Raw genomic sequence first — 12,336 nt, 5'->3', positions numbered from 1 at the left:
ACTATTCTATTCATAGTTGACTTCTGGGTGCTGGCTATTGATTTATTGCCTCTGGGTTCCAAAGCTGCCCTGCGTTGTCTGCTCGGTGGAAATGCATCTGGGCCCAGCAGCATCTCTCCCATGTCAGCCAGTGCAGTGTTGAGCACAGTCAGCAGAGGGCGCTGAGGAGGCCTGGCAGGAGAAAAGGTGCGGCTGAGCCAGCTCCAGTGGGCTGGGCTGGAAGGGCTGGGCTGGGCCCCCTTGTAGGGTGGTGCTGGGCTGGTGGCTTCTTCAGTGCCGGTGCCTGTATGAGCTTCTCTCATGTTCTTTGCAGTTCTCTGTACTCCTTAATCCTCAACTCCTCATTACGGCAGTCCTCTGTTAAATTGAACAAACCTTTAAATAAAACCTGCCCTGTTCAAATCACTGTGGGGTTTCTCTCTCCTGATGGAACCCAGGCTGACACACTATGGCTGCAAATCAAGCAAGATTTGGCAAAAATAGACAATGAGTAAACGTCACTGTCAGATTCAGCAAGAGACTCGCAGGACTGACAAATGTGTGCAGTTCTGACGTGCGTGTGGGCTGTATTTTCATGACACTGACCTAAGTGAGAGAACATCACATGCATTGGCGCAGGTCAGACAGAAGTGGACACGGGAGCCCCACGTGTTCATCAGCGGACTGGGCACCTTCCTCACTTAATCCGAAAATCATTTTCAGGCCAGGTGCACTGGCTCACGCTAGTAATCCCAGCACTTCAGGAGGCTGTAGTGGGAGAACTGCATGATGCCAGGAGTGTGAGTCACCCTGAAAAATCTCATCTGTCTCTACAAAGAATATTAAAAAAATTAGCTGGGTGTGGTGACGTGTGCCTGTAGTCCCAGCTACCCAGGAGGCTGAGGCAGGAGGATTGCTTGAGCCCAGGAGGTTGAGGCTGCAGTGAGCTGAGACTGCACCGCGGCACACTTGAGCCTGGGCAACAGAGCGAGACTCTCTCTCCAAAAAAAAAAAAAAAAGGAAAAAAAGAAAAGAAAAAAAAGGAACTGGTTCATGGTTTTCCTGTACTGGAAGAACATTTCCTCATTTTTTTGTGCCACTCACAGTGTGTTGGCTACTGACACAACACATGTTTAATCTGAATCTGCACTTTCTTAAGTCTAGGAACTCAACAAAAGAATAAATGAGGCCCTCATTTGCGCTGTTTGATGACTGCCACTGTTTAAGTATTCTCGCCGTGGCTGGTTCAAGCTGTCATTGGAGGTCTCTGGATGGAGCTGGGGAGAGACGTGCAGCCTGGCACCACCGTTTCCACCACGCAGACACCACGGACGCAAGGAACCCTGAGGGCGGAGACCACGGTAGAATGTAGTGAAGTCATCACAGGGACACTGTGAGAGTTTATTCCCTTCGTTTTCACATAATTTATTCCATTGTAAGTTTACAGGATTTAATTTATGACAACAGCTGTGTTTCATGACCGGTCAGCCCCAGCACCCACTGCCCCCACTCCGGCTGGGGAGCCCCTGACAAGAGTGAACGCGAAAGGGGCCTGGGGTCTGCTCCTCCTCCTCCTCCATCCCGGCGTCCACACGCTGCTCGGGAGCCCCTGACAGGAGTGAACATGAGATGGGTCCCAGGTCTGCCCTTCATCCTCCTGCTTCATCCACACGCTGCCCGGGAGCCCCTGACAGGAGTGAACACGAGACGGGCCCCGGGTCTGCCCCTCCTCCTCCTCCTCCTTCATCCTGGTGTCCACATGCAGCACACTGTGAGCCTCTCCCAACATGATCCTCATGATTAAAATCAGTCTTTCCCCACAAGTGACCCCTACATCTAAAGCAAGGACAGCATCTGTGACTCACTGAGACCCAGGATCCGGGGGCCGGCATGTGGTGGGGGGATGCTGACAGCTCAGACCGGGCTGTGGCCTGAAGCCAGCGAGGAGGAGAGGCCAAGGCCAGGAGCCAGGTGCCCGCCCTCCATCCTCCGTTCCTCTCTGTAAAGTGACCTCTCGCTCAGAGAGGGGATGTGGATGTGACATTTGGACAGACGCCCGATGAAGTGAGGGAGCCGTGTGAGCACTCGGAGCAGGGCCTTCCTAGCAGTGGGAATGGGGGTGCAAAGGCCCTGAGGTCAGGGGAACTTGATGTGTTCCAGGCACAGCAGGGACACCTGCTGGAGGGGGGCGTGGGACATCAATTCAGGACGTCAGAGTGGCCGAACTTGCAGGGCCTGTGCGTACCTCTGTGTCCCAGGCTGAGACCCAGGTTTTGTTCTGAATATGTAGGGAAACCTTAGAGGCTTTGAGCAGGGAAGGGACAAGGTGTTTAGGATGCTCACTCTCCCGTCCCCCACTTTCCACGCCACACCCAGCACCTGTGGGGCAGGGGCAGGATTTCCACTGCCGTTCTCACCATTTCTGATGCCATCCCAGCTCTGGGGACTGCACTGGTGCAGAGTTCTTTCCATCCTGTCTCTCAGCGTGTTTATCTAATCACTGTGTGGCAGGTGGTCTTGCCCATTATTCCCTCGGATTAGGTGTTGATAATTCACTGAAATGGAATCTGAAGGTGTGCGGCTCATTAGGCCTCTAATGAGAAGGGAAGGCTGGGCCCCAGTGGCCCTCGTCAGCTCTTCTGTCTTTGCACATGGCCCTCGTCAGCACCTCCTGTCTCTGCAGCAGTGATTGATGACATGACCAGCCTCAGATGCTGGCCTCTTGATCCACACGGGAGGGGCCCTTTGGGGTCCTGTGAGGCCAGGGCTGGAGGCAGCAGGGGAACTGGGTTTGCCGGTGGAAGGTCCGGGCTGGGCTCCCTTGTAGGGTCTGAGTGGCCGAGTGCATCCTAAAGACCTTGGGTGACAGTGATGGAGCCGCCCCAGGGCTCAGGTGGTCATGAGGGATTCCAGGGCCCATAGAGCTGAGATTCCAGGGTTGGGGCAGGGCCTCTCCACCAGGACATCTTCCCAGGCCATGGGATTCGGCTCCCTCTTTCCTGCCTGGCTTTCTTCTCTGGAGGTTGCTTGTTTTTTTTTTGTTATTGTTGTAATAAAGGACACATAACATAAAATTTATCATCTTCACCTTTTTTTCTAAGTGTATATATAGCAGTGTTAACCACACGAGATCTCTAGAACTTTTTCATCTTGCAAAGTGGAATCTCTCTATCCATTAAACGACTCGTCTTCCCCCTCTGCACTGTCCCTGGCAACAGCAACAGCCATTCTTTCTGTCTGTAAGGGTTTGACTGTTCTAGGAATCTCACATGAGTGGAATCATCTTGTGTGCATCTTTTTGTGACTGGCTTATTGCCTTAGCATAGTAACCTCAGGATTCATCCACGGTGTAGCACCTGGCAGGATTTTCTTCCTCCCGAAGGCTGAAGAGGATTCTGCTATGTATAATCCCACGCTTTCTCTAGCCACTCCCCCTTCAAAGGACATTTAGGCTGCTTCCACCTCTTGGTTACGGTGAGCAAGGTTGCAGTGAACAAGGGTATGCAGATATCTCTCTGAGATCCTGTGATCAGTTCTTCTGGATAAATACCCAGAAGTGGGATTGCTGGATCATAGGGATTTTTTGAAGAACACCACACTGTTCATTTGACCACACCTGTGAGGGCTTATTTCTGGGTTCTCTATTCTGTTCCATTGGTCTGTATGCCTGTCTTTATGCATACTGTTTTGATTCCTGTAGCTTTGTAACACATCTTCGGTTTTCTTTCACCAGATTGTTTTAGTTATTCAGGGTTCTTCAAGATTCCATATAAATTTTAGGATGCTTTCTAATTTTTCTATTTCTGCAAGAAGTCCCATTGGGACATTTATAGGGATTGCATTGAATCTGTGGATCACATTGGGTAGTATGGACATTTTAATGCTACCAAGTCTTCCAATCCATGAACATGGCATATCTTTCCATTGCTTTGTGTTTTCTTTAACTTTTTCCAACAGCGTTTTGTAGTTTTCAGTGTACAAGTATTTTGCCTCTTGGTTAAGCTTTTTCCTGAGAACTTTCTTCTTTTGATGGTGTTGTAATGGGATTGTTTTCTTAATTTCCTTTGGAGATTGTTCATTGTTAGTGTATTGAGATGACACTGAGTTTTGCATGTTGATTTTGTATCTGGCAACTTTGTTGAATTAGTTTATTCTTTTTTTTTTGAGATGGAGTCTTGCTCTGTCCCCCAGGCTGGAGTGCAGTGGCCCCACGATCTCGGCTCACTGCAACCCCTGCCTCCTGGGTTCAAGCGATTCTCCTGCCTCAGCCTCCCGAGTAGCTGGGACTACAGGTGCCAGCCACCACGCTCGGCTAATTTTTGTATTTTTAGTAGAGACGGGGTTTCACCGTGTTAGCCAGGATGGTCTCAATCGCCTGACCTCGTGATCCGACCGCCTCGGCCTCCCAAAGTGCTGGCATTACAGGTGTGAGCCACCGTGCCTGGCTGATGTGTAATCCTTCTAATTTGTTATTAAATTTTGTTTGTTAGCATTTTATTTAGGATTTTTGCATGAATATTCATCAGAGATTTGGTGTTGTAATTTTCTCTTTGTGTAGTATCTTTGATTTTTGTATAAGGGTAATACTGGCCTCATAGAATGAGTTTGGAGGTGTTCCCTCTTCAATTTTTTGGAAGAGTTTGAGAAGGATTGCTGTTGGTTCTTCTTTAAATGTTTGGTAGAATTCTCCATGAAGTCATCTGGTCCTGGGCTTTTCTTCTTTGGGATGTTTTTGATTATTAATTCAATTTCCTTACAAGTTATAGGTTGGTTCAGATTTTTTATTTTTTCATGGTTCTGTCTTGGTAGGTTGGATGTTTCTGGAAATTTATCTATTTTTTTTCCAGGTTATCCAATTTGTTGGCATATAATTGTTCATGCTAGTTTCTTATGATCCTTTTTATTTCTGTAGCATCAGTTGTAACATCTCCTCTTTTATTCCTGACTTTTGTTATTTGAATATTTTTTTTTTAGTCTAATAAATGTTTTTGATTTTATTGATCTTTTCAAAAAACAGCTTAGTCTTTTTTTTCTATTGTTTTTCTATTCTCTATTTTATTTTGGCACTAATCTTTATTATTTCTTTTTTATGTTAACTTTGGATTCAATTTGCTTTTTGTCTAGTTCTGTGAGGTGTAAAGTTAGGTTGTTGATTCGAGGTATTTTTTTTCTCTTTTTAAGGTTGGCATTTACCATGGTAAGCATCCCTCTAGTACTGCTTTTGCTTAGTACTGTATGTTTGTACCTAATATGTAACTTTGGTATGTTGTGTTTTTATTTTCATTTGCCTCAAGGTATTTTCTAGTTCCTTTGTGTTTCTTCTTTTACCCATTGATTATTCAAGAATGTGGTTTATTTTCCACATATTTGTAGGATTTTCCAATTTTCCTTTTGCTGTTAACTTCTAGTTTCATCCCGTTGTTGGAAAAGATACTAAGCATCATTTCAGTCTTCTTAAATTTATTATGATTTATTTTGTGGCCTAACATATGATCTTTCCTGGAGAATGTTCCATGTGTGCTTAGGAAGAATGTGTGTTCTGCTGTTGCTGGAGAGTGTTCTGTGTGTGTCTGTCAGGCCCAATTGATCTATGCTGTTGCTCAAGTCTTCTCTTACCCTGTTTTTCTGTCTGGCTGATCTATCCATTATTGGAAATGGGGTATTGAGACCTCCTGCTGCATTTCTGTGCGTTTCTCCCTTCAGTTCTGTCAGTTTGTTTTACATATTAGTGTGCTTTGTCAATAGGTCCATATGTGTTTAGAATTGCTATATCTTCCCAGCAAATTTACCTTTTCATCATTGTATGAAGTCCTTTTTGTCTCCTGTGACAGTTTTTGACTTGTCTATTTTGTCTGACATGAGTGTGGCCACCTCTGCTCTCTTTTGTTTACCATTTGCATGGAGTATCTTTTTCCATTCTCTCATTTTGAACCTGTGTATGTCCTTATATCTAAAGTGATATGGAGGTAGAGAGTGGAAAGACGGATAACAGAGACTGGGAAGGGTGAGTGGGGATAGGGGAAGGATGAATAAAAGTTGGTTGAAGGGTACAAAGAACAGTAAGATAAAAAAATAAATTCAATATTTGATAGCAGAGTAGGGTGAATATAGTTAACAAAAGTATATTGTACTTGGGTGGTGAACACCCTATACCCTGACTTGATCACTATGCATTATATATGTATAACAAAATTTCACATGTGCCCTATGAATTTGTACAAATAAAAAAATATAAAGTGTCTTGTAGACAGCATATAGCTGCATCTTATTATCCATTCAGTCACTCCATGTCTTTTGACTGGGGAGTTTCACCCATTTATGTTTAAGTTAATGACTGATGGGAAGGACTTACTGTTGCTATTTTGTTGTTTTGTGTTTGTCTTATAATTATTTGTTCCTCTTTTCCTCTCTTGCTGCCTTTCTTTGTGTTTCTTTGTTTTTGTTTTTGTTTTTTGTTTTTTGTATTGAGCTGCTTTGATTTCTTTCTCATTTTCTTTTCTGCATCTTCTACAAGTATTTTCTTTTGGAAGGGTCTGATCTTATTTGCTACTCAAAAAATCTTATTTTTGTCTGGATGCAGACTTAGAAGTAGAAGCTCACCGCTGGAGGGTCTGCATTTCCTGGCAGTCTGTTCCTGATGTTTTTCTTTGGCCTCTTTCATTCTCATGGCCAGCGTGTAGCCTACTCTGCAGCCTCTGCTTTATTTTTCGTAGTACACTGTTTTCTTCAGAGCAAGATGCCGGCATTTATGTTGCAGGACACGTGGAGTAACAAGACACTGAGTCTTGGGTGCTTTGGTCCTCGGTTTCTTACATTCTTCGTTTAAGGGTTTTCAACATATTCCCAGACATTGTCTTCTTTAGAGACATTGAAAAGTCTGCGTGTTCTGCTAGCTCTTCTGGGCCCCAGGCAGCGAGGCACCATAGTATCAGTCAGTCCAGGAATGTCCTTCTCTCCTATGTTTTTTTTTTAACAATAACCAAGTTGAGGTCACTGAGATTGGCATCCACAATGCAACGGCGAACAGGTTTTCACTGTCTTTCTCCAGTTCTCCTTGGTCTATGGCAGGAATGCCGCTTACTCGGTAGCAGGTGGACATGGCCATGGGTCAGGTCGCCCTGCTTCATGGGAAGGCTTGTTTGTCGTTCCCACCACTGATCCAGACCACAGAACCCTTCCATGCTTCACGAGAGCATCAGCAGCAACTTCTGTGGCCACAGGCATCTCATACAAACTACGAAGTTTGCGTTCATCGTCCACTTCAATGAGCTTCTGGCAGCCAGTGGCTGGGAAGATGTTCAGCTTCATCTTGAAGCAGCTCTTCTGTTGGTATTTTCTTTGTGGTTACTATGGGGACTGCATAAAACATCTCATAACAATCGACCTTAAGCTGGTAACAACTCCAACTGCATGCAAAACCTCTATCCTTTCTACAACCCCCCGCTTTATGTCCTCAGTGTCACAGATTACACCTTCTTACACTTGGTATCAATTCGCAGAGCTTTGTAGCTGCCTCAGAAAGGCTTCTGGGCCTTGCTGTTGTGAGTTGGTGTTTCTGTCAGGAGGGAGTTCTGGGCTTCCTGTTCCGCCTCTGTGCTCTCCTCTCTAGAGGTCTAAACACTCCGCCAGGATCATGTGACAACCCCGGACTCTCTGTGCTTCCATCCTGCCCTGGAGCAACCTCCTGAGAAAGTGCCCAGAAAGAGTGACCTGGCAGGCCTGAGATGATGGCCCTGGGAAAGGCCTGCTGGTGAGGTGACCTTGGCTGGTGTCTTGGAATCTGGCTGCAGCAGTTCCCTGCGCAGACACACAACCACCCTCAATAGCGAGGAGCTCCTGTGTCTAAACTGTGGAAACCACGTGGTATCCTGAGCCCGTTTCCTTCTGGGGGCCTGGAATGTCTGTGCGCGCCAAGCAGAGGTGCCCCCGTGACCAGCCCCCTAGTCGCTGGGCGCTGAGTCTCCGTGGGCTTCCCTGGTGGGCGACGTCTCACTGTGCCGTCACGTCACGTTGCTGGAGGAACTAAGCACAGCCATTGTGGCTCCACAGGGAGAGGACAGGGATGCTTGTGCCTGGTGCCTTGGACTTGGCCGCCCAGCCCCTGGCTGTGCTCACCCCTCCCCAGCCCCTGCAGCCCTGGATGGCAGTGGCTTCCTGCTGATGCCTAACTCGGGGTCACCGCCCCACCATTTCTTCTGCAGCTCCTCCAGCCCCTCTTTAGCGAGTTCCATGTTTAAGTGGCCATCATGGCACTCCCTGGGTGGCTCTGGCTTCCTGGCTGCCCCGGCCCACTCACAGGACCCTTTTCTACCAAGCATGGCCTCCTGGGAGCCTCACACCCCAGGACACAGAAGTGACCGGGGCCCAGCAGGTGGGTTGCTGACCCCGGAGACAGAGTGTCCACTTTGCTCATGGCCAGAAGTCATTTCATTATCTCTAAGAAGCAGACGGTCTGCTCCTCCTGTGTCTATAATTTCATTTACCTTCACACACACACAGAATTTCAATGTGACTTCCTACCTCCAACTCAGCAAGGAGGACACGGATGCTTAGATGGGAAACGGCTGCTGCAAATGCAGCCTGAGTGTGAGGTCAGGGACTGTGCAGACAGACAGGCAGACAGACAGATGGAGAGATGGACAACAGACGGATAGATGGACAGGCAGACACAGAGATGGACGGACAGACACACAGACAGGCAGATAGGCGGACAGATGACAGACAGACACACATGGACAGGCAGACAGACAGACAGATAGATGGAGAGATAGCAGAGACACACAGGCAGAGACACAGTCAGGCAGACCTGGTTAGATTCCCGCCAGTTGCCCTAAGTAGTTCAGTTGACAGTTCAGAGCTTTTGTTGCTCACCTGCGAAGCAGGGTGGGGCTCCGTCTCCTGATCTTCAGACCACCCTCCATCCCCACCTACCCGTGGGGAAGCCCCCTCCCTACTCTCAGTGGACCTGGGGGTACACACAGCACTGCTCCCTGATGCCAGGCTCCTAGGGCAGTTGCATGGCCCAGGCCTGGGGAATCCCTGGACTCCATCTCCTGGTCACAGGGACGGGCCCAGGATCAGCGGGGTGCCTGGGGTGGAATTCCAGGCCAGCGGGGATGTTCCGGGCTGGTGGGACCCTGTGGATATGGATGCAGCTCCCCATTTCTTGCCTTCCAGGGTGTTGTGTTTCTGAAAGAGAAACCCCAGTGCGTTAGGTGAATGTGTCCCCCAGAAATCCCCCTGGGGGTCCCCAGTCACGGTGGACAGTGAATCCATGACTCAAGCAAACCCCCCAACCCCGAGTCCCACTGTCACCTAGTCAGAGCCCACGGGGACCCGGCCTGGGTCACTGCGCAGGAAACGATGCTGGACTCACTGCGGAACCCACAGGCCCAGTGCTCTGGTCTGACCCAGGAGGACTTGAGCAGCCCAGTCCCCAGGGGCTTCCTGTGTGACATCACAAGCAGACTGAGGCCCGTCAGAGCCGCCCCAGGCAGGCAGTTATGTGAGGTGCTCTCAACTTACAACCTTTAAAACAAGGAGGACCCACCCTGTTCACAGGAGCTTTCCAGATCCACCAAGCGCAGGTGGGAAGAGACCTTGAAGTATCAGGGTTCGAGCCCCGAGAGGAGATCCAAGGGGACCCCCTCCTTCATCTGACTGAGGAACGGACTCCCCACTTCCACCACCCCAACTCGTCATGGCTGCTTGGAAATCTCATATTCAACTCAGAAAAGGAGACGAAACTCCTCTCGACGCCTGCATTTTAAGCAGCGGCTCCTCGGCTCCTGTGCGCTGTTCAGGCGCTCGCAGATGGTCCCTGCTCTTCCCTCCACCCTGCAGTGAGCTCCCGGCAGCTGGGCCGGACGCAGCTTCCTGTGAGCAGAGGATCGACCTGGGAGCCTGGTGGGTGATCTCCGCCCAGACCAAGCATGAGACCCCCAAGTCCAGTGGGACAGGCCACAGACCAGCGACTGCTGCCCATGCCTGTCCTGGGGACTCCAGACAGTGCCGAGGGAAAGGAGAAATCATTCATTCAGCCATTCATTTGCTGACCCAGGCAATTATTCATTCATTCATTCAACAGATATTGACTGAGTCCTCCCTTTGAGGCAGGCACTGTTTTATGCACTGAAATACAACTATTTATACAACAGACACTCTTCCCTCCCCCCATGGAGGTTCTGTTCAAGCGGGGAGACAGTCATTTGTTAAACGAAACATAAAATCTCAGTGACAATTAGAGCTCTGGGGGAGAATGAAGGAGCAGGAAGAGGCAGAGGAGGAGGAGCTGGGGCTGCCAGGTGTAGTAGACCAGGTTGCGCACTGCTCAACTTTGCTGTAGGATTCACATCACAGTCATCAGAGTCACACTGGGCAGTTTCCCAGTAGATGGCCGCACTGTGTCTCAGGAAGGGCCCATTGCCGCTTTGTCCAAGGCCATCTCATGGGCTCGAAGCCATAGGAGGGGAGGGGTCCTTCCAGGATGACACAGAGTCTGGGGCCCTCACTTTCCTCCCATCAGATGACGCCAAGCCTGGGAAGGCACTGAGACTGCAGCGGAGTGGGCCAGGGAGCAGTGAGAGGAGGGGACGTGGGCGGGGCAGGGCTGGGGCACTGGAGGAGCAGGTCAGGCAGGGCCCATCAGCCCAGGGGCACCCCAGGACTCAAGCCCGCAGCCGACCCCGCTCTCCTAGGCTTCACTGCAGCTGTGGGAAGGGGAAGCATGGAGCCCTTCCTCAAGGTCAGCACAGCGCCTGGCTTGAGCTCACGATGGTGACTGTCCCCTGTTGCACCATTGCAGTCACTGCCCTGGTGGGCAGCCTGGACCCCAGCTCCACCGCGCATGGACTGTGTGGTCTTGGGCAGTGCCAAGCTCAGCCTCACGGGCCTGTGGGGACGGTCACAGGAGGTCCACGTGCCAGGCCCAGGGTTCATGCACAGGGTTACCACCATTGCAAGGTTGCCTGCCCCATCTTGTACCCGGCTGTCCATACCCTCATCTCAGGGGGCAGGACAAAGCCAAGGGGGACCGAGAGGGGAGAGAGAGGCCAGAGTCCCCTAGAGCCCTGTCCCTAGGACCAGTGCCAAAAGCAACCTCAGAGGAGGGACGTGGGAGTGGCTGGTTCCAGTCCCCACCCCCACTCCGATGGGAAAGTGACCCCGGGTGACCTGCCAAGGTCACAGGGCAGAGCTAGGGCGAGGTCTAAGCACCTCACATCTGAGCAGAGGAACCCACTCAAGGCCCACCAGGACCCACACGGCCAGTGTTGTCATCACTGAGACATAGAGACGGGGGCCCCCGAGCCACACAGCTGGACAGTGAGAAAACCAGGCTCCCAGCAGTGAGCCGGCCGCATGCCCAGGGCCTTCCACAGCTCCACACAGCCCAGCCTCCAAACCAACTCAGGATGGGCCCAGGGCTCAAATGCCCCCAAGGCCCAGGCAGAACAGTGGGAGTGCAGGTGCCCGGGGGTGACGATAGGGAACGGTGGGGACTGCGGAGAACCGGAGAGGGCTCCCCTCCTAAGGGCAGTGAACCTCAAAGTTCCCTAAACCTACAGAGCTCACCAAGCTCACCTCTCCAGGGGGCTTCAGCCCAGTCTCAAGAGTGGCCCCTGGTGAAGGGGGTTCTTGGGATGTGACAGTGACCTCCGAAGCCTGGACATTTGCTCTGCAAGGAAGGGGTCTGGGCTTTTAAAATGTCCTGCTGAGAAAAGAGAAGACACAGGGTGGATTCGGGCACAAGGGACGTAACGGAAGGAACAGCCCCTCTGCAGCAGTGGGGGTTCAGAGGGTCCATCAGCGCAGGACCCCCACCCTGGCCCCTGCAGAAAGACAGGCCTGTTGCGGAAGCTGAAACTCGAAGCCTAGCGGGAAGGCCCCGCAGATGTCAGTCGTGGGGTGCGCCAGAGGCAATGGGGGCCCCGTGATGAGTGCGACCCTAACCGCGTTATGTTGATGAACGCAGGGATTTTCACATCAGAGTTAGGAATGGCGGTGACAATAAACTAAGGAATGGTTTCCGTGGATACAGTTGACACGCGGAATCTTGTGTCTTAGAAAGCCTGTCTTGAGGCTGGTTACAGTGGTTCAAGCCTATAATCCCAACATGTTGAGAGGCCAAGGAGGGAGGATCGCTTGAGGCTAGCAGTTCAAGACCAGCCTGGCCAGCATAGCAAGATTCCATGTTTATTAAAAATTTTGAAAGGCACGTTGCTTTGTGTCTCAGGATTGCTCTGTGCTGTGTTCAGACAACAGGAGGATGAAAACAAACTCTCCAGTCTCGGGGCTGGGAGGAAACAGGGTGCCTATTACCGTGAGGTGCGGTGAATTGATCTTTCATTTAATCCTCCT

The 12,336-nt window shown here is 50.4% G+C and overlaps 2 pseudogenes; one reads left to right on the top strand and one right to left on the bottom strand.

Moving 5' to 3' along the window:
• Positions 1–591: 591 nt before the first annotated feature.
• LOC117975257 (small ribosomal subunit protein eS6-like) lies at positions 592–8,804 on the bottom strand (annotated as a pseudogene).
• Positions 8,805–10,371: 1,567 nt separating this feature from the next.
• LOC117975256 (uncharacterized) lies at positions 10,372–11,574 on the top strand (annotated as a pseudogene).
• Positions 11,575–12,336: the final 762 nt, after the last annotated feature.

Source organism: Pan paniscus, chromosome 10, assembly GCF_029289425.2.
Source record: "Pan paniscus chromosome 10, NHGRI_mPanPan1-v2.0_pri, whole genome shotgun sequence".
NCBI lineage: Eukaryota > Metazoa > Chordata > Mammalia > Primates > Hominidae > Pan > Pan paniscus.
Note: the sequence above shows the minus strand (reverse complement) of the source record. Positions and strands in the feature narration are given on the sequence as shown.